This window comes from Pleurodeles waltl, chromosome 1_1 (assembly GCF_031143425.1).
Source record: "Pleurodeles waltl isolate 20211129_DDA chromosome 1_1, aPleWal1.hap1.20221129, whole genome shotgun sequence".
NCBI lineage: Eukaryota > Metazoa > Chordata > Amphibia > Caudata > Salamandridae > Pleurodeles > Pleurodeles waltl.
In genome coordinates this window covers 623,495,649-623,522,745 of record NC_090436.1, presented here as the reverse complement: position 1 = coordinate 623,522,745, position 27,097 = coordinate 623,495,649, and the positions used below count along the sequence as shown (strand labels likewise).

The following is a 27,097-nucleotide window of genomic DNA, read 5'->3' as shown; positions in this document are numbered from 1 at the left end:
TGCCTGATGCACAATGATGAGGATGAAGCCCCTCTGGACAGGGTACAATTTGCCACTCAATTGATGCCTGGGCAGTAAAGAAAGTGTGGATTGGTACAGGGATGATTTTCCCATCTTTTTCTGTTGTGTGCTCAACATAGATTCAGAATAAACATTGCAGTGAAAAGTAGGATTTACAGGATATCAGACTGAGGGTCTGATTTAGAGTTTGGCAGAGAGGGGTTACTCCACCATAGGTGTGACATACAATTCCATTATAGCTTATGAAACTTGTAATATGGTTGGCAGGTTAGCCATCACGTTTGTGACTGAGTAACCCCTCCGCCAACTCTAAATCAGACCTGAGTTTAGAAATGCTTCAAGGTAGAGGTTGCTAAGATGTTTGGCCTTTTGGTGTTTGAGCATTCCCATGGCCCTTGGACCAGTCCTGTGGTATTAGTGCCCATGCAAGGATCCACTGATTTGAATTTTTATGTGGACTATGGGCCCTCAATGAGGCGACCTAGGCAAATGGACAGTTGTTTCCAAGAGTGGAGGAGCTATTGGACTGGTGTTCATATCTTGAGAACCTTTTGATCAGACCATTGGTTATGAGCAGTCTAGTACCAAGAAGGAGAGTGCATCCTCTACATCAGAGAGATGGTACCAGTTTAAGGTCATACCTTTTAGACTCAAGAATGCTTGTGCACTTTTCAACATCTAGAGAACTATGCTGTCCCAGGACTGGAAAAGTTCTGAATGGCCTACTTTGATAACATTGCCATCTTCAGCAATTCTTGGGAGAACTACCGGAGGCACCTACAACAGGTGTTGGTTAGGATACAGAGAGTGTGACAGTCAAGGCAACTGAGTGCCATGTAGAGCAGTCCTCAAGAGTAGATCTTGGGCATCAAGTGGGCAACATGAAGATCTGCCAGTTGGATACCAAGATCAAGTCTGTGTTCAAGGTGGGAGGATCCCACCACCAGACTCATCTGGGAACCTTCTTGGGATTCACTGGTCATTACGGAAACATTATGGCAGGTATGTTTGCCTTCTTGACAGTCTGACATCCAGAAAGCAGCCTAAAAAGTGATTTGAATTGCAGACAACCAGAAGGCAGTGCTGTGTAATGCACCTATTTCAAAGGCTTCCGATTATTGTCAGCCCTTCATTGTACAGACAGAGAAAGAAGTTGGCACGGTATTTGTTCAATTTGGTGACAAGGGTAGACAGCGTCCATTGGCCTTTATCAGCTGCAGACTGCCTTATAGGGAACATTACTGGATGGTCATTGAAAAAGAATGCTTTGCAACAGTGTGAGCCATGAGGGGGGTCCAGCATTACTTGGTTGGTGCCAAGAATGTGGCCCTAACCGATCACAAACCACTCAAGTGCTTGATGACAATGAAGGGTGAGAATCCCAAGTTTTTGTGATTGTCTGTCTCATTGCAAGGCCTAGAATTCATGGTAGAGCAGAAGGTTGCAATAGATCATGGGAATGCAGATGTACTTTCCCAATGGTTTTGCCTATCAGATGATCAGACTTGTCCAATGGCAAACTAAAGGGCTGGATAATCTGATCTAGGCGCCCCTGATTTAAAATCATATTGTTTGGCTGGACAGCTGCAGTGGCTTGCCTACTGGCTGGCTGGTCGTAATCTGACCGAAATTTGTTATACTAAAGCAATGTTAAATGGGGGTGAACTTCATAAGATATTATGTCCAGGCCTTCCTTTACCAGCAAATAGCCCATTGGTCTTGCGGATCGCCTACTCATGCTGGAAAATAGCACTGCGCTACACTACCCCTCAGAAACCATATGCTCCAAATATGCCATTATTAGGCCTGTGCACAGCTTCTGGTACCCTCTCAGCCAGCAGGCTACGTCCCTGGATACAGGATGGAGTCACCATCACAGGGGACCTGTTAACTAATGGCATTCTGCTGAATCATACAGATTTTACAAATGTTCATGGATCTCCAGAGACACTCTTCCTAACCCATGCTAGTGTCATCAGATACGAACATCTCCATTGGGCCCCAGATGGTGCAGAACCACCCCCACACATGAACTAGTTAGGGTACTACATATAATGGGGCATGGGAGACATTTGGTTTATTGGCTATATCGCTGCATTTGCTCTCTTCTGGGGTCTCCCTAACGCCTCTGCAGACTAAATGGGAGGAGGATCTAGATTGTGATCTTAGAGATAAAGAATATCCCCACATTTTTTTACGTAATTCCAGTTTTAAGTTAATTCATTTTTTATCCTACATCGAGCTCATCTCACACCATACAAGCTCCATATCATGTTTCCCACAATTACGTCTACGTGCCTGCGATGCCTTACCGCAGACACATGTTATGTGACTGGCCATTAATTTCCTCTTACTGGACCCACATTGGAGCAAACCTGGTAGAGCTAATTGAATAGAAATACTGGAACACCCTAAAACACTGTATATTAGGCCTGCTTCCTATACCCAAGAGCCAAAGGGTAGTGAGCCGATTTGTGGATTTGGCACTGATGCTGGTGAAACGCCTTTTGACAAGGCACTGGAAATCCTCAACTGCACCTTAGGTCTCCCAATGGTGGGCAGAGGTGAAGAACTGATGACTTGCAGAAAGTGGAGCGCTACACAGAGGGAAATACAGAGGGCTGAGGAGGAGACCCATAGAGCTGGAATGGGATGCTTTGCTCAAGTCCTTTAAAACTGTGAACCCCTCAGATAATTAAATAGCTTAACATAACAAATATGACACTATCCCTACATTTAAGGTATGATAACATCGACAAGTCAGCATTAGCCCTACGCTCAAGTAACATGAGGTAGGCCTTGGCCATACAACTAAGATACAGCTATTGCTTTGCTTTAATTACTGTTCATAATGACGTAGTATAGTTCAGGGAGAGATGGGTTGGGGTTTCAAGGGATTTTTGCATCATTAATTGCTTTCTTTTTGACAAGTAGTTCTTCTAATCCACTCAATGATTTATTGATTACTGATTCATGAAAATAGTAATGTATCATGTGAAGTGAACTCTGTTCACTTCTCCTGTACCATGTTACGATGTCTCAATTATTTTGTATCATCGCATCTTGTTAAGCGTGTTTATGAAAAATGCAAAAAGGTTTGTGCTAAAAAAAGAAGTACTGTGTGACCAGGGGTGATGTCTGAATGGCAGGCATTCTCCCAGAGGTGAGTGGACACCACCTGAAGTCTGCACACTTTGATGGAGGAGCTGAGTGTCTGTATAGTGCCTAGAAGCCTTCCTGCTCAGACATGTAAGGAGAGTGTCTTGTCCTGCAGGAGCAGAGCCAGTCCAGAAAAAGAAGCCCAGAATGTTCCTGGTGTGATTAACAACCAAAAGCTGTATGCCATAAAGAAGCCAGCAGTGGCCTGTGCTGTGATGGGGTCCTTCTTTCTCTTAGTGGTTCTCATGTGAACTGCACCAAGGCATTGCAAATACGAGCACCACCGTGCCATCTGGCAGCTCATAATAGGTCTGTGAACTGGTGTTGGTTCTGCAGATACCAGAAAAGAATAGCTGGTGTTGGAACGGAATAGTCCTTCACATGGTGATGGACATGCACCCCTGCCCTAAATGCCCCAAATGTACTGATGTCTGGATCCCTAATGCTACTCAATCATCTCACCTATGCTTTTCAACATCTACATGATGTAATTACCAGAATTGATCAATGATTGTTAGCCCACATGCTACAACTATGCAGATGACACACATATGCTACTTAAATTGGAATGCCCCAAAGACATGAAGACTATATGCTACTTAAATTGGAATGCCCCAAAGACATGAAGACTCACAAATCTTCAGTTGCCTCAGAACCGTTGATTAGTGGATGACTTGGCACCATCTCAAACTGAATGCTTCCAAAACCGAAATACTCACATGTGACTGGAAAAATTATGACCCACTGTGTGCCTGACGATCTCAGACCATCTCATCAAGTATCTAAGGAAGTTAAAAACATTGGAATTACCATGGACTCCAAGTTAACAATGAATGCATAAGTGGACAAATTAGCACGATCAAGCTTCATCACCTTGAAAACTTTGCGACGCATCTTCCCCCACCTGGGATTCCCACACAAGGTGCAGGCTACTGTCTCTCTGTTCTATCCAAACTGGATTATGCCAATGGCCTCTACCATGGATCATCTCTATCTATTATCAAAAAATGACAACGTATTCAGAACTCAGCTGCCAGGCTACTATTACATGTCAAGCCACAAGCCCACATCTTCTCTGCCTTGAGAGCACTACGCTGGATACCCAGTCCCAGAAGATCCACCTTCAAGCTGCTTTGTATCACCCACAAAGCTCTACATGGAAAAGGACTGCTTTTCATCAGAAACAAAATAACTAAATACATTCAACAAAGAAACCTCCACTCAAGATTGGCACCCCACCTTAAAACACCACCATACAAGAAAAAGACAATAGGTGGTACATCCTTCTCCGTTCAAGCAGCCAAACTAAATACTTCATTATCCCCAAATATAAGATCCATGGATAACTATCTTGTCTTCAGAAGACTTCTCAAGAGTTGGCTCTTTCCTTCATAACCACCATATTCAAGCAGTAATGGACTGCATATGCCTGTGTTGATAAATATTTATAATTTGATTGTGTATTAGTATCTAGATATGTATATTTCTTTAAGAAATATGTCTTGTTATTATTTCATAATAATAACTTATACACATAGGCCCTCATTATGACATTGGTGGTAAATCCGACTTACCACCACGCTGACTGCCGCCAACATACGATATCCGTTCACCATAATATGACACACACCAATCCGTCACTATTCAGCCACATACACAATTCCGCCACACCAAAGGTCAGTGATAAACTGGCGGTATCCAAACCCACACCGTTAGACTAACAGAACAACGCCAATCACATTATGCCATTCAATAGCGGTAAACCATTGGCGGTACATACCGCCGTGCTCAAAATACACACACAAACAAAACTTATTTTGCACAATTCAAACCACACAATTGACACCCATACACACACCACACACACCCACTCACACCACTATAAAACACCCCCCACATTACCCACAACCCTTTACAACTACAAACAATTGCCACCAAAGATAGACAGCAAGACCACTGACACGAGAGCCAACACTACTCACACCTATACACCACTCACATACCCCACATCACACACCCCAACACATTACCCAATTCACCCTCACCTACACACCTCACACAACACCCATGGCACCACAAAGACATCCCTGATTCTCAGAGGAGGAGCTAAGGGTCATGGTGGAGGAAATCATCAGGGTAGAGCCACAGCTATTTGGAGCACAGGTGCAGCAGATATCAATAGCTAGGAAGATGGAGCTATGGGGGAGGATCGTGGACAGGGTCAACGCCGTGGGACAGCACCCAAGAACTAGGGATGACATCAGGAAGAGGTGGAATGACCTACAGGGGAAGGTACGTTCCATTGCAGCAAGACACCAACTCGCTGTACAGATGACTGGCGGTGGACCTCCACCTCCTCCTCCACAACTAACAGCATGGGAGGAGCAAGCCTTGGCAGTCATGCATCCCGAGGGCCTGGCCGGAGTAGGAGGAGAACTGGACTCTGGTAAGTCAGCTCTTTACTACTATTACCCCCCTACCTGCATGCTATCACATACCCTCACTCCCATCACTCCACCACCTCCCACACACCCCATCACATCTCACTTATCCCAATGCCAAGCCCTGCATGCTGTACCAAAGCATGGACATCACCCACAGCCCTGCAAGGACACATCGCTAAAGCATGCATACTAGAGTGAATCAGCTAGCCCACCACATACCAACTTGCACAAGTGAAAGCTGCCAGGGCAAGAAGAACCAAAGAGGACAAGCCACTGAAGCACAATATGTCACACACAGAAACAATATCACATTATTTACATCCCCACAGGTATCCCACCCAATGTCACCAGAGAGGAGGTGCCAGCAATATCCAGTCCCCCAACTGAAGAGGCCCACAGTGATGACAGCAACTCTGGTCGCCTGGATCTGGATAACCAACCTGTCCCATCAGGGACCTCTGGACAGCCGGTTACCCAGGCCTAGTCACACTCCACCACAGAGCCTCCCTATCAGGAAACACCACCACAGCACGCACCCACCCAGCGTACCCACACCTCTGTCCCCAGGACACGTCAATCAGCAGTGTGTCCACCTCTACAGGGACCTCAGGACACACCTCATACCCAAGACAATCAGGGACCTGGGGTCAGTGGGCACACGGTTCAGCGGACAGAACCTCTAGGAGGTACTTGCAGAGATCCTGGGAGCATACCAACATTCCCAGGACACGACAGGCCAGATCCTGGACAGTGTGCAGAAGAACAGGTGGCTGCAGGAGGGACAGTACCAGGGGATCAGTGAGGACTTGCAGGCCATCAACACCACCATGGTCTCCATAGCAGGGGTGGGACAGACATGGCCAATATTATGAGGGAGGCGGTCACACAACAGCGGGCCCCTGCACTAGTCAGACATCTGAACTGCCTTCAACCTCCGCTGCTGCTAGTGGACAGGAGGCCCACCACAGGACTCACAGGCTACCAGCACCCCTACCCTGCAGAAGGGGAACCACCCCGCAAACGTTCCCTGCAATCCAGGCAGAAGCCAGAGACTATTGCCAAGACTCCCACCAGGAAATGAGACTCTCCTGATTGTCACCCTTGTGTCCCACTCTGTCACCCTGTCCACCTTGAATTGCCATTGCTCCCTTTCTTATGTCCCCTTGGACAATGCACCTGTGCTACAGGCTGGACCTATACCATGGACTTTCCTCCATCGTCACCACACCCCATTGCGCTTGCCCCTCAATATCTTAGAACTTCAATAAACAACCTTGGAAAAAATAGAAGTATGGAGTTTGTCACCTTTTTAAAGTATGTATATGTTTAACCAGGTACAAACCTTGCAATTCAACTGTATAGTAAATGAGCACATATGAAAGACCTGTAGTTGACTGCATTGATCACACCAGGAGCTATTGTGAGGCACCAACATCTGTAAAATGAATTGCCAAAGGGTACAGTAAGTGGGCACAGAACTGAGAAATAGCAGCATGCCACTGGCAAAGAATTTCAAAATATAGACAATGAAATGTGAAGTAACACTGTCTTACCTGTGTGTCATTGGAAATATTGTCTGATGACTGCTGTTCTGTTGTCCTCTTCCTCTGCCTCCTCATCCTCACTGTCCAGAGGGTCCACCGCTGCCACACAGGCATCTCCAGCCTCCTCCTCCTGCAGAAAAGGTACATGGCATCTCAGGGCAAGGTTGTGCAACGTGTAGAATGCCACTATTATCTGTCAGACCTTCTTGGGTGAGTAGCACAGGGATCCACCCGTTAGATGGAGGCACCGAAACCTGGCCTTCAGGAGGCCAAAGGTCCTCTCAATGATCCTTCTGGTTCGCCCATGTGCCTCATTGTAACGCTCTTCTACCCTTGTCCTGGCATTCCTCACAGGGGTCAGTAGCCATAATAGGTTGGGGTAACCACAGTCACCTGCAAATATTGAGGGACAACATTTAGCCACACATTTTTCCATATGCCCACACCATACCCATACACCAAAATATACTGGGTGTGGACCAGGGCTCACCTATTAGCCACACCCTGTGCCTCTGTAGTTGGCCCGTCACATTTGGGATACTGCTATTCCTCAGGACAAAGGCATCATGCACCGACCCCGGATACTTAGCATTGACATGGGAGATGTACTGGTCGGCCAAGCACACCGTCTGTACATTCATTGAGTGGAAACTTTATGATCTCTGAACACCTGTTCATTTTGACGGGGACACAAATGCAATATGTGTTCCATCAATCGCACCAATTATGTTGGGGATATGTCCCATTGCATAGAAGTCAGCCTTCACTGTGGCCAAATCTTCCACCTGGGGAAATACAATGTAGCTGCACATGTGTTTAATCAGGGCAGACAACACTCTGGTCAGCACAATTGAGAACATTGGCTGTGATATTACTGCTGCCAAGCCCACTGTCACTTAGAAAGAACCAGTTGCCAGGAAATGGATCACAGATAGAACTTGCACAAGAGGGGGGATCCTAGTGGGCTGACGGATAGCAGATATCAGGTCATGCTACAATTGGGCACACAGCTCTGTGACTGTGGCTATGTCACGCCTATAGGTGAGGATGATGTGCCTGTCCTCCAGTGTTGCCAAGTCCACCAGGGGTCTGTACATGGGGGTATGTCTCCATCTCCTATTCGTCCGCAGCGGTGGCAATCTAAGGGACAAAAGAGTGAGGACCCTGTCACAAACTGAACAATGGGGCAACAACAGTACAATGCATGCTGTCAAATTGTAATGGGTCAGTGAGAATTGTCCTGTATGTCCAAATTTAAACCGTGAAGCAGTAATTATCCCGGGCCTGCACCCCCCTCTGAAATGGCGTATGCCTGTCCTATGTCGAGGAACAGGTGGAAGTGAGGTAATTCCGTTGACGTTGTATGCCGTTGCGGGAGGCGGCCGGGAACCGCCGTGCAACACCTCATTGTTTAACATTGGGCCCTATGGGTTACAGTGGCTAATGGTAATGTACGCCGGCAGTGACGGTATGTACCGGCGCAGATGTGACTGCCATTTTCTATCTGATTCCTCACTTGCTACCTGGCCTTCAACAGGAGAGGACCTACACTACATGTGCTGCTGTGACCTGTGTCTGGAGCCTACCATGGCCCGTGTGACTGGGGAAAGGCACCTGCCTTCATTTCGGTGGAGTTGGAGAGACTGGTGGATGGGGTCCTACCCCAGTACGGACTGCTGTATGGGCCGCCAGACCAACAGGTGAGTACACTGTTGCACGATGCATGTGGCATGAATGCATAGAGTGGTTTGTGAATGCCTTGTGTAAGGAGGTGGGTGAATGTCCCCTGGGTGACGTACAGGTTGTGTGCTGGGCCATGTGTGTGTAAATGGTGATGTGAAGGGGTATGGTGGGCCATATGTGTAACAGGCAGGACTGTCTGACTAATACTATTTTCCTGTGTGTATTCCCTCTGCAGGTCAGCGCCCATCAAAAGAAGGGTTTATGGCGTGCCATCGCCAAGGACGTGTGACCCTGGGGGTCTATGGTAGGCAGAGCACCCACTGTTGGAAACGGTGGGATGACCTGAGATGCTGGGCATGGAAGATGGTGGAGGCCCAGCTGGGGATGGCCTCCCAACGAGGAATGGGTGCCCGTCGAATCCTGACCCACCTGATTGCCTGGATACTGGCGGTGGCCTATCCAGAGCTGGATGGGCACTTGAGGGCATCACAGAAGCCACAAGGGGTGAGTTCAGTGCCCATCATTACAACTTACGCATGGTAGGGTGGTATCCGAATGGGAGATGTATGTCAGTGGGCTCCCCTAGGCCAGGCCTGACATTGCAGCTTAGGTGCCCTGGTGGCAAGGATCTTGAAGGGATAGTCCTGCTACCTAGCTCATATTCATCCACTACTGGTCAAGGCTGCGTGGGTCCCAGGTGTGCTGGATTTGCCGGTGTGTGCCCCTCCCCATGCCTTGGTAGCTAGCAATATCACTGGTATTGCAATGCATAGGGCATAGGCCTATACCCTGTGTGTGAGTGTGTCGTGTATGCCAACGGTGGTGTTGGTGCAGCCATTGACCAAGTGTATCCTTTGTCTCTCCCCCCCTTTTTCTTTTGTCACCCTGTCCTTATGTGCATTAGCATCATCTGGCGGAGGAGCAGAGGCACCGGCGACGAAGGGAGCTGCATCCCATACGACCCAGGAGGCGGAGTCCACAGACGCTGAGGGCACCAGTGGGACAGAGGGCGAGGGGAGCACCACGGTGGAGAGGACAGTTCAAATAGATACCTCCTCCAATGAAAGCTCCCTGGTGGTGGCGGACACCTCTGTGACCATCCCAGCTACAGGTACAGCCACCACCCCCATACCAGCACCGCCCTCCCAGCAGCCCCTCATCGAGTTGCCCGTGCCAGCTCACCCAGGAGGGTGGGCATCTCCTTCGCCCCAGGCACTTCAGGCCCTGCCCCAGTGAGCCCTGCTGCCCTGAGTGAGGAGGCTACTGACCTCCTGAGATCCATCTCTGTAGGAGAGTCAACCATTGTGAGTGCCATCCAGGGGCTGGCAGCCCAGATGCAACAGACTAATGCATTTCTGGAGGGTAGATTGATCCAGGCTCTGGCACCCTCTCTTATGGCAGCTATTGTCCCTGTTTCCACTCCCCAACTTCCTCTTCCCAATCCCATTCTCCACAACCCCAACCTATACCAAGCACACAGGCAGACGAGCATGCACACAAGACAACACACATGAATGGCACAGGCGAACACAAGCACCACACTTCATCCCACAGGCACTCACACAAACACCATCCAGATGCAGATACCAACATCCACTATTTCCAATGTCTCCCCCTCCTCCTCTGCCTCCACCTTCCTCCCAGTTCCTTCTACACTCACACCTGCATGCACTATATCCTCATCCACTTCCAGCATCACCACCACACCTAGCAGAACACACACCTCACTGGCAGACACCTCCACAACAGCCATGCAAATGTCCCCTGTGTCCCCTCCCACTGTGTCTGTCCTCCCCTCACAAACGCAAGCACTCAGACACCCAACAGCCATCCACCTCACAACAGCATCCAGCCCATGCACCTGCACACAAAATCAGCAGACACCTCCTACAACTACTCCCTCTTCCTCCCCTCCAGAACCTTCGCCCTCTTCCCGCCCCAATGTCTCTAAAAAGCTTTTCCTAGCCACCATTGACCTCTTCCCTACCCCTCACCCCCCGTCCTGCACGTCTGGCCAGGGTGGCAAAAACCCAGCCAAGCACTTCAGCCACCCAGTCCACAGGCCCAGTAGTCACCACACCCACTCATGGTGGGAAAGGATCCAGGGCACATGTCCTGAGGGTGTAGGAGCCTGCACCAGGCAGCCTCAATGGTAAGGCGCCTGAACCAGCTGCTACCAGGAAGACCAAGGAGCCTGCCCCAGCTGCTGCCAGGAAGACCAAGGAGCCTGCCCCAGCTGCTGCCAGGAAGGGCAAGGGGCATGGGGCAGGAACTCTGACAAAGCCCCCACCACCAGCCATGGTTGTGCAGCCATCCAAGGCTGCAGGAGATGGGCTGGAGCCTCCCCCCACCACCAGCAGCAGCACCACCACCACCAGTGGGCAACTATCAGAGGCTGCAGGGGATGGCCTGGGGCCTCCCCCCACCAGCAGCACCACCACCACTGAGCAGCCATCCGAGGCTGCAGTGGATGGGCTGGAGCATCCCCCCACCAGCAGCAGCAGCACCACCTCCAGCAGTGGGCAGCCATCTGAGGCTGCAGGGGATGGGCTGGGCCCTCCCCCCACCAGCAGCAGCACCACCACCACCACTGATCAGCTGTCTGAGGTTGCAGGGGATGGGCTGGAGCCTCCCCCCACCAGCAGTAGCAGCACCACCACCAGCAGTGGGCAGCCACCTGAGGCTGCAGGGGATGGGCTGGAGCCTCCCCCACCAGCAGCAGTAGCACCACCACCAGCAGTGGGCAGCCATCTGAGGCTGCAGGGGATGGGCTGGGGTCTCCCCCCACCAGCAGCAGCACCACCACCACTGAGCAGCCGTCCGAGGCTGCAGGGGATGGGCAGGAGCTTCCCCCCACCAGCGGCTGCAGCAGCACCACTGCCACCAATGAGCAGCCATCACCGCCGGCGGACGGTATGCAGTCCTGCCTCCATGGGCTGCTGTGCGGCCTGCCACCTGTAAATCCAGTGGGTATGACACCCACCTGAGAGACTGTGACCTTGCACCCACCAGGATCAAGAGCACAGGGCACGATGCCCCATCCAGAACCAGTGGGTAAGACACCCACCTACCCCAGCCTCCCAGGAACAAGAGCACAGGACACAATGCCCCCTGCAGAACCAGTGGGTAAGACACCCACCTACCCCAGTCTTCCAAGGAACAAGAGCACAGGGCACGATGCCCCCTCCAAAACCAGTGGGTAAGACACCCACTAACCCCAGCCTCCCCAGGATGAAGAACACAGGGCACGATACCCCCTCCAGAGCCAGTGGGTAAGACACCCACATACCCCAGCCTCCCCAGGATCAAGAGCACAGAGCACGATGCCCCCTCCAGAACCAGTGGGTAAGACACCCACCTACCCAGCCTCCCCAGGAACAAGAGCACAGGGCACGATGCCCCCTCCAGAACCAGTGGGTAAGATACCCACCAACCCCAGCCTCCTCAGGATCACCCACCTACCCCAGCCTCCCCAGGAACAAGAGCACAGGGCACAATGTCCCCTCCAGAACCAGGGGGTAAGACACACACCAACCCCAGCCTCCCCAGGAACAAGAGCACATGGCACAATGCCCCTTCCAGAACCAGTTGGGAAGTCACCCACCAACCCCAGCCTCCCCAGGATCAAGAGCACAGGGCACAATGCCCCTCCTAGAACCAGTGGGGAAGGCACCCACTCGAGAGACTGTGGCCTTGCACTCCCCAGGAATCAAGCACAGGGCATGTTGCCCCCTCCGGAGCATGTGGGCAAGTCACCCACTTGAGAGACTGTGGCCTTGCACTCCCCAGGACCAAGCACAGAGCATGTTGCCCCCTCCAAAGCATGTGGGCAAGTCACCTACTCGAGAGACTGTGGCCTTGCACTCCCCAGGACCAAGCACAGGGCATGTTGCACCCTCCAGAGCATGTGGGCAAGTCACCCACTCGAGAGACTGTGGCCTTGCACTCCCCAGGACCAAGCACAGGGCATGTTGCCCCCTCCAGAACAAGTGGTCTTGTTTCATCTCCCGGCTGTGGTGCCCCCACGCCCCCCTGATGAAGGTCCTGCCTATTTACCAACTGATGCCCCTGCAGTGTTCTCTCTGTTTTGATGCAGGTGACAAGTGGGGCCTTGGACCTTGGCTTGTGGCCATGTGGCCCAGGCAAACTGAGGACTGGGCAGTGTCCCTTGAACTGTACAATTGTAAATATGTTACATTAGCTAAATTCTTATTTATACTGCGTTGATCTTATTACACTCACTTTAGTAAGTTTGTTTTGTCGTTGTATTTTTCAGCCAATTTAGGGGGAATAACTTGTTTTGTTGTGCATCTGGTTGTGTGTATGGCTTGTGTATGTCGGGTGTGTGTTGTGCGAGTGTCACTTTCTCCCCCCCCCCCCTTGTGTGCTAGGCGGCTGTTCTCACAGTCGTGGTCTTCACCGTCGTTGGTGTTCGTGATGGAGCAGCACATAGAAGACCATGGGGAAGACATGCAGCTCGGGCTCCATGTCGGCGTGGTTGTTCCCTGTGTCTCCAATGGTGAGTCCTTTCACTTTTGAGGTCTGTTTCCTCCAGGCTTTTGATGTAGTTGGTACCACACCGGAAAGGTGGCAGGCTGAACATTGACTTCTGCCTGGCTTTAGGCGGCTACCGCCGTGGTGCCTATTATTTCCGCCCTGGCGGTCGGTGTGGTAAAGTGGCTGTTTATCTGAGATCTATCCACCATGGTCATAATTTGGCGGTAATTACTGCCAGCCTGTTGGCGGTATTACCGCCACTTTTACACCAACCACCAGGGTTGTAATGAGGGCCATAATCTTTAAGCCTGTTTAACATAATGGTTACGTCCTTGGCTGCGGCGCTGAGGCGCCAAGGACGTAACCGTTACGTTCTGGTACCGACTCATGGGAGCCGAGCCTCAGCGCCCCCACTGCAGGGATGGAAGGGGAATCGCTTCCCTTTCTGCCCCCACACTTCCCATTGCCCCCCCGTGGCGTCCGATGACGTCAGCGTGCGATCACGTGCTGACCTCATCAGAGGCCTGCCCCTCCGTGCTGGAAGCTCATCGTAAGATAAATGATTTTGCATTTCTCCTCTGATGTCTGGAGGGGCCAAGAAAGGCATGAAAGGAGAGGAAAGGCCTTTCATCTCCTTTCATGCCTCTCTCAGCATTTCTGCTGCCCGATCGCGATGTGATCGGGCAGCAGAAATGCCAACTAGACACCAAGGAATTTCTTTTTTTTTTGTTGTAATTGTCATGGGGGGAGCGGCCCTAAGGGGACAAATTATTTTCAGGCCAGAACACCGTAGACACCAGGGATAAAAAAATGTTTTCTTTATTTTTATTTTCTATATGTGGGGAGCGACCCCTTAGGCAAGGGTTGCTCAGCAGGGGGGCAAAATTAATTTGAGCCCATTTCTACCCCCTTGGGTGCAGCTCGGCCTATTTTTATTAGGCCACCACTAGACACCAGGGATTTTTTTGGGGTTTGCAGTTGACATAAGGGGAGCAGCCCCTTCCCAGTGGGCCAAATTATTTTTAGGCCATTCCTGCCCCCCCCCCGAGGGCAGAAACCCCCTAGACACCAGGGATAATTTGTCACCATCTGAATGCTTCTTACCACGGTTATCTGTCAATCTCGAGGTACCACCTGGTCTCTTGCTGGTTCTGGACTGAACAAGGTAAGGGCGACCCTTTCCAGTAGCCACGGTTCTTCTGATAGAGTAACACCAGGCAGACCGTGACCTCCAGAAGGAGTCCCAGAGGAAAAAAAACAATCCTGGGAAAAACCTCAGAAACAAGGAACTCCTTAAAAAGAGGCAAGAAAAAAGAGAAGCGTAATATGAACTGGAAACAGCAAAAACTGCAGACAAGAAAAAGCAGGAGAAGTCCAAGAAACACCGGATACAGGAGCGAGGAGCACCACCTGAGCAGCAGTCTTTGCAGCGCAAGGAACAGAAGACCAACTGTGCTTATCTACTGGCAAACAGGAAGTGACACGGAGGAAGCTCCGAAGACGCAATCTTGAATTGGGAAAAGCCACATTAGAGTGAATGGAAAAATAGCCATGGTGCAAAAGAGGAAGCAACGCATGCAGGGAAGGAACACAGACTCCTGGGAAGAAGAAAAGATGGCTAAGAGGGAAACCACAAAGAAAGAGAAAAACAGAAAAAATAGGTAAGAGAGATTATAAGGGAATAAAGCGGGTGCAGCGCCCAAAGAAAGATGTACCATTCGCGCGGTGGACCCCAAAAAAGGCAGCAGCCCGAAACGCTGCTCAAAATGCGGTCCGCGTCAGAAACGGCCGTCCAGGACACGGACCGCTAATCTCACCGCGGTCCGCAAGTGAGGCGCCGCAGGTCCTCGCGGCGTCACATAATTTTTTTTTTTTTTTATATGTGAGGCGCAACCCCATAGGCAAAGGTCGCTCCCTAGGGTTCAAAATTACTTTCAGGCCATTTCTGCCCACCTTGGGGGCAGATCGCCCCCCAAGGGGGGCAGAAACCACTGTACACCAAGGAATTTTAATTTTATATTATTCAATAAGGGGAACGGCCTCTTGGGCAAGGGCCGCTCCCCAGGGGGGGAATACTTTTAGGCCTTTTCTGTCCCCCCAAGGGCAGATCGGCCTATTATAATTAGGCTGATCTGCCCCCGGGGGAGGCAGAAACCCCTGGACACCGGGGATATATTTTTGTTTATGTTTGTTTTTGTTTTTTATATATGGGGAGCAACCCCTTAGGCAAGGGTCGCTCCCCTGGGGAGCAAATTGTATTTAGGCCATTTCTGCCCCCCTTAGGGGCCAATCGGCACAATATGCACCAGGATTTTTTTTTGTGCCAATTTCACGCAAGGGGAGCGACCCCTTAGGAAAGGGTCGCTCCCCTGGGGGAGGCAGATTTATTTTAGGCCACTTCTGCTCCCCTTCGGTGCAGATCAGCCTATTTCTATTAGGCCAATCTGCCCCCAGGGGAGGGGGGCAGAAACCACTTAGACACCACGGATTGGTGTGTGTATATGTGTGTGTTTTGTTTGGGGGCAGCCCCTTGGTTAAGGGTCGCCCCCATGGGGGGGAACATTACTGGGGCAGATCGGCCTATTTTTGGAATGCTCAGGTAAGATTTTATTTTCAAACTAAGAGTTTGGGGGTATGGCCATACCCCCACCCCATATAAATGGGGCCAGAGCTGTTCTGCCCACCAGTGGGCAGATGGGGCAATTACCCCCGATCCACACCCTGGGGGGGACAGAAAGTCTACTAGATGCCAGGGAATAAAAAAAAAAAACACAACATAGTGGGGTGGTGGCTACCAATTAGTATGGGCCTGGTTATGCCCCCACTCCAACTAAAGGGGTAACAGTCTTTCAGCTCTTCCCCCGCACACTAAAACATCTTATCCCACAGCAAGCAAGAGGACATTTGATTATTTTGGGTTTTGGTTTTACATTTGGGCCATAAAAGCTTGCTTAACTCTCAAAATCGTCCCACTTGGAATGGTGAGGGCTGCACTTTTTGGACTTTGGGACGCTGCCATGTAGAAAAATCCACAAGACCTAGACACATGCAAACTAAACATCAGGGTGAGTCCTAGGTGGTGTGTTTCACATGCACCCCGTACCATTTTCTTACCCACAATGCCTGAAAACCTCCAACTTTGCTGGAAATCACACTTTTTTCCCGCATTTTTGTGATGGAACCTTCAGGAATCTGCAGGAATCCACAAAGTTCCTACCACCCAGCATTGTCTCATCTATACCGATAACAATTCTGCTGCACTTGTCAGCCTAAAAATGTTTTTTTTCAAACTGCCCTTTTGGACCCGATTTGGTTCCCCCTCAATTTTGACATGTTTTTGGCTCTTCCCTGTCACAGGCGTGACGGGCGATAGCGCTTCGTTTCCCTGGGTTCTCACGATGCTATGGATTCCGTCCGTGGTGTTTGGTTCCCGTCGCCGGGTTAGAATCCTCACTTCGGACCACGGGCTTCCCTCAACCTCTCGAGAGACTGTGGCCTTGCACTCCCCAGGACCAAGCACAGGGCATGTTGCCCCCTCCAGAACAAGTGGTCTTGTTTCATCTCCCGGCTGTGGTGCCCCCACGCCCCCCTGATGAAGGTCCTGCCTATTTACCAACTGATGCCCCTGCAGTGTTCTCTCTGTTTTGATGCAGGTGACAAGTGGGGCCTTGGACCTTGGCTTGTGGCCATGTGGCCCAGGCAAACTGAGGACTGGGCAGTGTCCCTTGAACTGTACAATTGTAAATATGTTACATTAGCTAAATTCTTATTTATACTGCGTTGATCTTATTACACTCACTTTAGTAAGTTTGTTTTGTCGTTGTATTTTTCAGCCAATTTAGGGGGAATAACTTGTTTTGTTGTGCATCTGGTTGTGTGTATGGCTTGTGTATGTCGGGTGTGTGTTGTGCGAGTGTCACTTTCTCCCCCCCCCTTGTGTGCTAGGCGGCTGTTCTCACAGTCGTGGTCTTCACCGTCGTTGGTGTTCGTGATGGAGCAGCACATAGAAGACCATGGGGAAGACATGCAGCTCGGGCTCCATGTCGGCGTGGTTGTTCCCTGTGTCTCCAATGGTGAGTCCTTTCACTTTTGAGGTCTGTTTCCTCCAGGCTTTTGATGTAGTTGGTACCACACCGGAAAGGTGGCAGGCTGAACATTGACTTCTGCCTGGCTTTAGGCGGCTACCGCCGTGGTGCCTATTATTTCCGCCCTGGCGGTCGGTGTGGTAAAGTGGCTGTCTATCTGAGATCTATCCACCATGGTCATAATTTGGCGGTAATTACTGCCAGCCTGTTGGCGGTATTACCGCCACTTTTACACCAACCACCAGGGTTGTAATGAGGGCCATAATCTTTAAGCCTGTTTAACATAATGGTTACGTCCTTGGCTGCGGCGCTGAGGCGCCAAGGACGTAACCGTTACGTTCTGGTACCGACTCATGGGAGCCGAGCCTCAGCGCCCCCACTGCAGGGATGGAAGGGGAATCGCTTCCCTTTCTGCCCCCACACTTCCCATGGCCCCCCCGTGGCGTCCGATGACGTCAGCGTGCGATCACGTGCTGACCTCATCAGAGGCCTGCCCCTCCGTGCTGGAAGCTCATCGTAAGATAAATGATTTTGCATTTCTCCTCTGATGTCTGGAGGGGCCAAGAAAGGCATGAAAGGAGAGGAAAGGCCTTTCATCTCCTTTCATGCCTCTCTCAGCATTTCTGCTGGTCACAGGCATTTGGCCCACCTACACAAGTGAGGTATCATTTTACCGGTAGACTGAGGGGAACGTTGGGTGGTATGAAATTTGTCCCGGTGCGGTGATCCCTCACAGAAATGTGGGACAAATGTGATTTTTTAGCTAAATTTGAGGTTTGCGGAGGATTTCAGTAAAAAAACATTGGGGGATCCACGCAAGTCACACCTCCCTGGACTACCTCAGGTGTGTAGTTTTCGTAAATGTCTGGGTTTGGTAGATTTCACTAGATGGCTGCTGAGCCCAGGACCAAAAACACAGGTGTCACCCCTCAAAAACAGGTAGTTTTATATTTGATCATTTTGATGTGTCCACATAGTGTTTTGGGGGTACTTCCTGTCACGAGCACGAAATTTGTGGCTCCTCTTAGATTCCTGAACTTTCTGTCACTGAAATGTGAGGAAAAAGTGTTTTTTTGGCCAAGTTTTGAGATTTGCAAGGGATTCTGGGTAAGAGAAACTGGTGAGAGCCCCACAAGTCACCCCATCATGGATTCCCCTAGGTGTTTAGCTTTAAAAAATGCGCAGGTTTGGTAGGTTTCCCTAGGTGCCGGCTGAGCTAGAGGCCAAAATCCACAGCTAGGCACTTTGCAAATAACAGCTCTGTTTTCTTTCGGAAAATGTGATGTGTCCACGTTGTGTTTTGGGGCATTTCCTGTCGCAGGCACTAGGTCTACCCACACAAGTGAGGTGCCATTTTTATCAGGAGGCTTGGGGGAACGCTGGGTGGAAGGAAATTTGTGGCTCCTCTCAGATTCCAGAACTTTCTGTCACCGAAATGAGAGGAAAAAGTGTTGTTTGGCCAGATATTGAGGTTTGCAAAGGATTCTGGGTAACAGAACCTGGTGAAAGCCCCACAAGTCACCCCATCTTGGATTCCCCTAGGTGTCTAGTTTTTAAAAATTCGCAGGTTTGGTAGGTTTCCATGGGTGCTGGCTGAGATAGAGGCCAAAATCCACAGCTAGGCACTTTGCAAAAAACATCTCTGTTTTCTTTGGGAAAATGTGATGTGTCCACATTGTGTTTTGGTGCATATCCTGCTGCGGGCGCGAGGCCTACCCACACAAGTGAGGAACCATTTTTATCGGGAGACTTGGGGGAACGCTGGGTGGAAGGAAATTTGTGTCTCCTCTCAGATTCCATAACTTTCTGTCACCGAAATGAGAGGAAAAAATATTTTTTGGGCCACATTTTGAGGTTTGCAAAGGATTCTGGGTAAGAGAACCTGGTGAGAGCCCCACAAGTCACCCCATTTTGGATTCCTTAGGTGTCTAGCTTTAAAAAATGCGCAGGTTTGGTCAGTTTTCCTAGGTGCCGGCTGAGCTAAAGGCCAAAATCCACAGCTAGGCACTTTGCAAAAAAACAGCTCTGTTTTCTTTGGGAAAATGTTATGTGTCCACGTTGTGTTTTGGGGCACTTCCTGTTGCAGGCGCTAGGCCTACCCACACAAGTAAGGTACAGTTTGTATCGAGAGACTTGGGGGAATGCTGGTTGGAAGGAAATTTGTGGCTCCTCTCAGAATTCAGAACTTTCTGTCACCAAAATGAGAGGGAAAAGTATTTTTTTGGCCACATTTTGAGGTTTGCAAAGGATTCTGGATAACAGAACCTGGTGAGAGCCCCACAAGTCTCCCCATCATGGATTACCCCAGGTGTCTAGTTTGTAAAAATGCGCAGGTTTGGCAGGTTTACCTAGGTGCCAGCTGATCTAGAGGCCTGTGACGTACTCGGCGTATAGGGAATACTCGTGAGTCGGTTGCCGGTGAGTTATATATGATTTTTATTGATTGATAATAGGATAGAGTCTCTCTGTTAATTCTCCTCCTTTCGCTCTGGTTATTCTCCTGTTTTCTTTCTTCTAGGTTTTTAGGATGTTGTTATCTTGGACTGCTCTTCTCAGCCTTCTCTTTGTTTCCCTTCGTCTCACAGGTTCCCCCGGGAAACGCATGCGGAGAGACAGAAAGATATACCAGTAAGTGTTTTGATTATATGTTCCTTGTAATCTTCCTTTCGTCTATCTCTTCCCCTGTCTTTCCTGTCCTGTTTCCCTCTTGCTTTTCAGACCTCTGTTTTCTCTCCTTCGTTCCTCCTGAACTGTTTCCTCGTATTTCTTTTTCTCTATTGTCTGTCGTAGACGGCTTTGCTCTATTGTACCTTCCTCTAGTCTCCTCTATTCTTGGTTCTGTCTTTCTGGGAAGTGTCTCTTCTTACTTTAGTCTTTTCCCTTGTCCTTCTACTACTTTAGCCAACAAGCCTGCTATCTTTTCCTATACGTTTGTGACTCCCCATGTTCTGCTTTCAGTGCTGCTTCGTGCCTTAGTGCTTTCCTGTTTAGTGCGTTAGTGCCCCCCTATAATTATGCTTCTCGTATAAGCGCCCCAGCAAACGCCCCTCCCTCCCCCTCCCCTTTCACCCCCTTTTCCTCCTCGTCACCCTCCTGCTCCTTAGGGCTCTGTTCTCACGCACCTGGTATTGCCACGCTTCTCCAGAAGCGTGACGGGCGATAGCGCTTCGTTTCCCTGGGTTCTCACGATGCTATGGATTCCGTCCGTGGTGTTTGGTTCCTGTCGCCGGGTTAGAATCCTCACTTCGGACCACGGGCTTCCCTCAACCTCACGATCATCTGCTGCACAGCCTCCTGTCTTGTATTCCATGTCCTCCCGGTCGTCGTCTTCTCGTCCTCGCTCGTGCACCGTTTCCTTCTGGTCGTCGTCTTCTCCTCCTAGCACGGCGTCCTCGGGTATTGATGCTGCTTCTTTTGACTTCCCGGCTTTCCGCGGTTGGAATGGAACCAGCGAATCACGGGGAGGAAACCCAGGAAGGCCGGGAGTAGGAATGGCAGCGACAGCACAAGTCCGGTTCCTCTGCGGGCGGGGCACACTCATCTCGTCACAAGGCCAAAATCCATAGCTAGGCACTTTGCAAATAACAGCTCTGTTTTCTTTCGGAAAATGTGATGTGTCCACGTTGTGTTGTGGGGCATTTCCTGTCGCGGGTACTAGGCCTACCCACACAAGTGAGGTACCATTTTTATGAGGAGGCATGGGGGAACGCTGGGTGGAAGGAAATTTGTGGCTCCTCTCAGATTCCAGAACTTCATGTCACTGAAATGAGAGGAAAAAGTGTTGTTTGGCCACATTTTGAGGTTTGCAAAGGATTCTGGGTAACAGAACCTGGTGAGAGCCCCACAAGTCACCCCATCATGAATTCCCCTAGGTGTCTAGCTTTAAAAAATGCGCAGGCTTGGTAGGTTTCCCTAGGTGCCGGCTGAGCTAGAGGCCAAAATCCACAGCTAGGCACTTTACAAAAAACAGCTCTGTTTTCTTTGGGAAAATGTTATGTGTCCACGTTGTGTTTGGGGCACTTCCTGTTGCAGGCGCTAGGCCTACCCACACAAGTAAGATACAGTTTTTATCGGGAGACTTGGGGGAACTTTGGGTGGAAGGAAATTTGTGGCTCCTCTCAGAATCCAGAACTTTCTGTCACCAAAATGAGAGGGAAAAGTATTTTTTTGGCCACATTTTGAGGTTTGCAAAGGATTCTGGATAACAGAACCTGGTGTGAGCCCCACAAGTCACCCCATCATGGATTACCCCAGGTGTCTACTTTGTAAAAATGCACAGGTTTGGCAGGTTTACCTAGGTGCCAGCTGATCTAGAGGCCAAAATCCATAGCTAGGCACTTTGCAAATAACAGTTCTGTTTTCTTTCGTAAAATGTGATGTGTCCACGTTGTGTTTTGGGGCATTTCCTGTCGCGGGCACTAGGCCTACCCACACAAGTGAGGTACCATTTTTATCAGGAGGCTTGGGGGAACGCTGGGTGGAAGGAAATTTGTGGCTCCTCTCAGATTCCAGAACTTTCTGTCACTGAAATGAGAGGAAAAAGTGTTGTTGGGCCACATTTTGAGGTTTGCAAAGGATTCTGGGTAACAGAACCTGGTGAGAGCCCCACAAGTCACCCCATCTTGGATTCCCCTAGGTGTCTAGTTTTAAAAAATGCGCAGGTTTGGTAGGTTTCCCTAGGTGCTGGCTGAGATAGAGGCTAAAATCCACAGCTAGGCACTTTGCAAAAAACAGCTCTGTTTTCTTTGGGAAATTGCGATGTGCCCACGTTGTGTTTTGGGGCATTTCCTGTCACGGGCACTAGGCCTACCCACAAAGGTGAGGTACTATTTGTATCAGGAGACTTGGGGGAACGCTGGGTGGAAGGACATTTTTGGCTCCTCTTAGATTCCAGAACTTTCTGTCACCGAAATGAGAGAAAAAAGTGTTTTTGTGGCCAAATTGCAAGGTTTGCAATGGATTCTGGGTAACAGAACCTGGTAAGAGCTACACAAGTCACCCCATCTTGGATTCCCCTAGGTGTCTAGTTTTCAAAAATACGTAGGTTTGGTTGATTTCCCTAGGTGCTGGCTGAGCTAGAGGCCAAAATCCACAGCTAGGCACTTTGCAAAAAACATCTCTGTTTTCTTTTGGGAAATGTGATGTGTCCATGTTGCGTTTCCTGTCGTGAGCATTAGGCCTACCCACGCAAGTGAGGTACCATTTTTATCGGGAGACTTGGGGGAACACAGAATAGCAAAACAAGTGTTATTGCCTCTGGTCTTTCTGTACATTTTTCCTTCCAAATGTAAGACAGTGTGTAAAAAAGACGTCTATTTGAGAAATGCCTTGTAATTCACATGCTAGTATGGGCACCCCGGAATTCAGAGATGTGCAAATAACCACTGCTTCTCAAACCTTATCTTGTGCCCATTTTGGAAATACAAAGGGTTTTTTGATAACTATTTTTCACTCATTATATTTCAGCAAATGAATTGCTGTATACCAGGGAATAGAATGAAAACCCATTGCAAGGTGCAGCTCATTTATTGGCTCTGGGTACCTAGGGTTCTTGATTAACCTAGAAGCCCTATATATCCCCGCAACTAGAAGAGTCCAGCAGACATAACGATATATTGCTTTAAAAAATCTGACATTGTAGGAAAAAATTACAGAGTAAAACTTGAAGAAAAATTGCAGTTTGTTTCACCTCAATTTCAAGATTTTTTTATTTCAGCTGTTATTTTCTGTAGGAAACCCTTGTAGGATCTGCACAACTTACCCCTTGCTGAATTCAGAATTTTGTCTACTTTTCAGAAATGTTTAGCTTTCTGGCATTGGTTTCACACCCATTTCTGTCACTAACTGGAAGGAGGCTGAAAGCACAAAAAATAGTAAAAATGGGTTATGACCCAGTAAAATGCCAAAATTGTGTTAAAAACTTGGGTTTTCTGATTCAAGTGTGCCTGTTCCTAAAAGCTGGGAAGCTGGTGATTTTAGCACCGCAAACCCCATTCTTTTGAAAAAAACAAAATTATTGCTGTATTTTGGCTAATTTCTTGGTCTCCTTCAGGGGAACCCACAAAGTCTGGGTACCTCTAGAATCCCTATGATGTTGGAAAAAAAGGACACAAATTTGGCATGGGCAGCTTATGTGGACAACAAGTTATGAGAGCCTAAGCGCAAACTTCCCCAAACAGCCAAAAAAAGGCTTGGCACCTGAGGGGGAATAGGCCTGGCAGCGAAGGGGTTATATATATATATATATATATTTATGTGTGTGTGTGTACATACATATATATGTCAATATTGTTCTATGCTTAACATGTTCATAGGTCATTGCATAGCTCCTTGATAAGTTGTTATATTAGGTACTTACGATTTTGCTTTTGTTTTTATATCACAATGATCAAATGTTATTGTAACTATTAACAGCAAGCATTTCTCTATTCAAAACTGAAGAGAGATAACTGAATTTGAGAAAAGTACACTTATTAATTAACTTCAAATATTACAGATCTTGAAAGCCTGTGTTTATACAATACTACTTTTCTTCTCATATTATTATACCTATTATTAAATTCCTTGCACATATATTCCCTTAATATGTATTTACATATCTATTTACTATTTTAGTCCTACTGTACTAGAGAAAAATAAATAAAATTACATCTATAACTTAAAATTCCAATTCTAAATAATTAAATTAAATAAAAATGTATATAAATAAAATAAATAAAAAATAATATACATTTTATTCTCTTGTAAGCTTTACTCTGTATCCCCATCACCCTATGCCTCTATCAATCTAGCCTCCATCCCCACTCTGATTCATCCCAAACCCATTCTACTACTTTCATCTCCAACATAACCCTTCCTAAGCTCTTCCCTCCTCTACCGCATCTAGCTCACCCCAAACCTCAGTTTACTACCATGATCTCCCAAGCATCCCTACTATCTCCCTCATTTATCTCACCTTTGACTCATCCAAAACCCCTCATGCTACAATGATCTCCCTAACCCTTTTCACAGACTCTTCCCTCCTCCATCTCTCCTTTACTCATCCCAAGCCTCATCCTATTACTATAAACCCCCAAAGAACACTTCTGGATTCTTCCCTCCTCTATTCCTACATTACTCTGGTCAATCCAACTAACAAACTCACATATCCTCTGCTCAAATTAACTCATAATAATAGTAATACTGTACTCAGATTCGGCTATACTAATCCACCACTAATTCCTCTTGGGTTTCGGAGGAGCATGCTACTCGCCAAAAAGCGCTTCAACGCCTCGTCAGGGGTAGTAAGCGCTATATAAATACAATTACAATTTTTGTAGTCAAGGGTGAACATTGAACATAGGCTTGGCTCACAAACTGCAGTCTTTTGGTCCAGGGGGGGAGTGCCAAAGCACTACTTCATAGTGGTGAAAGGCTCTTGCCTTTACACGAAGATAAGCAGCACATGCGCAGTAATACCAGCATAAAGTAGTGATCAGTAGAAGTCAACAGGTCCTTTTAACCTGTGTCACCAGAGTGAGGGCTACAGACTTACTCATTTAAAGCTCTGTTGCTATGTGCTTAACTCCCCCATGGCCTCATTTGTGTTGTGTAGTGCTGCACAGTGCATGTATGGTATACATGTGTTGGGTGTATGTGTAGGAGATGAAGTGCACCAGCAGCACCTTTAGGTCAGCAGAAGGAACCTGAGCCTTGACAAATATGTGATTGCAGGAGAGGTTTCCCTCCCAGTGTGACTGTTAGGTTACAAACTCAACAATATTAGAGTGAGAAGCGGTGAATTGGCAGGTAGGACTTATTTTTACTTGCATGTCCAAATTAGTACAGAAAGGATAGGTGGTAGTGTTATCTTTGACTGCCCTGATGAAGGCCCCGGACTCTCATATGAGGGATCTTACGGGGGCTGAAACATGTTGGCAAATGACAAGTAGAGAGGATTCTCGAGACATAGGTTCGCTGTAGAATCCTCCCGTTTATTTTGAATCCAGCCCTATGTACCCAAGAGTAAAGGAAATACATGGGTTTACACTGATGTTGTTTTACATAAATATCTGGATCCCATACTTAACCAGAAAACATTTAATCTGATCTCCCTTCTTAATGAGGTTGAGACCACCATGTTGGTAACATCTTAACATGGTGAGGTGGACTGGCCGATGATGAAGCATACCACAAAGAGTGAGTGGCTGAAGCCATTCTGTCCAAATCTTTTTTGGCTCTTGTTTTCTATAACACACAGTCACATTATTCCAAAATCATTATGAGAATACGCTAGACTAGGCTTTACTGGATGTATGTGTGCCTGTGAACGACAAATACATGGAACAGTCTGGGTTCTATTTTAGGAGACCAAGGGCCTTTTGGAGGAATATGAGGAGAGGAGGTAGAGGAATCCCCCCAAGACAGATTTGTTTATTGCATCATTCCTGTAAGCTGGTTGGGACACACTGGAGGAAGGGAGAGCTAGGCTTTTCAGGACACCTCACAGGGTGTTCTTTGATTCAGAGAGAGGTCATTGGGCAGGGGCCTGAGTACATCTCATGAAGGAGATGGAGTGAATAAGAAAATCAAAAAGAGCAGAGCTGAGGCTCTGGGGTAACCTTTTGATACACATATCACTGTGGCTGGCATCCAGGTGTGAACCTCTAGTCATGCCCATGGCCTGTGATTTGAGGCTACCAAATATGGAGTAGCTCCTGCTGTGACAGACTGCTTTTTGTAGGAAGAGAGAACAGAGAAGTAAAAACTTCAAAAGGAAGCACACCCCTTATGTAACTTTCACAGATTCAGACTCTAAATCACATTTCATGCCTGGAAATGGATAATAAGAAGGGGAGCTTGAGGCTGTGTGAGGAGGAGAAGCTCTGCAAGACATCTGCCTGTGTCCAGTACTGGGGAGCCTAGGCCTGCCAGTCTGCCAGGTGGGTGAGGGGACATCACCCAGGGAATCCAAGACTACCTGCTCTTGAAGCCTGGAGCACCAACGCCTGTCTGCTTGCCAAGACCATTGTTTCCTGAGAAGGAGAGGAGAGCATTGGGTGAAACGAGGGCTAATGGAGGAACACTGGTGAGGTGATCCCCGCAGCGAGGTGAAAAAAGATGGGAGCTCACTGATCAGGTTGTTGCCCTTGTGCAGGAGAAAGTTGGTGACATCTGTATGCCAGAGCAAGACTGCCGTTTAGTGAGCCCTGACCATTGCTGCACTAAACAGATTATCGCCCGTTTGTAGTATCAAGTCAGGGACCCCATGTTGCTCAGGAGCCACTCTGTTATTTGGGCATAAATATTGCCCAACACCGCAGGTCGCTTGGGACTACAATATTGTCACTGATAGAAGTAGGTGCGCAGTGATTTGGACTTCTGGGCATGCCCCCGCTTAACATGCTGTTTGGGTAGTGCTCTATAAGATGAAGGTTCTTCCTCGCTATTTATATGTGCTACAAAACCATCTGCACATACTTCCTCTGACCTTCTTTGTGGCGATCTGATCTGTGGCGATTAGGTTCTATTGGACAGTGGAGACTCCTAGAGTAGCGTTCACTAAGTGCACAGCTCTGGTGTACGAAGGCAGACTCAGAGCACCAAATCTCCATCTATATTATTAATGATCATGTGTTTCCAGAATCCTCTGACCTTTTTTCTTTGTAAGGCCCTGCTTTTCGCT

General features: G+C 48.6%; 1 long non-coding RNA gene across 1 annotated transcript in view; it reads left to right on the top strand.

The window, feature by feature from the left end:
• Positions 1-27,097, top strand: part of LOC138286269 (uncharacterized) — a 109,489-nt gene that overhangs the window by 2,004 nt on the left and 80,388 nt on the right. Inside the window, exon 2 of the long non-coding RNA XR_011201935.1 lies at positions 20,019-20,061. This is a non-coding gene — a long non-coding RNA (uncharacterized lncRNA). The remainder of the gene's footprint in view (positions 1-20,018; positions 20,062-27,097) is intronic.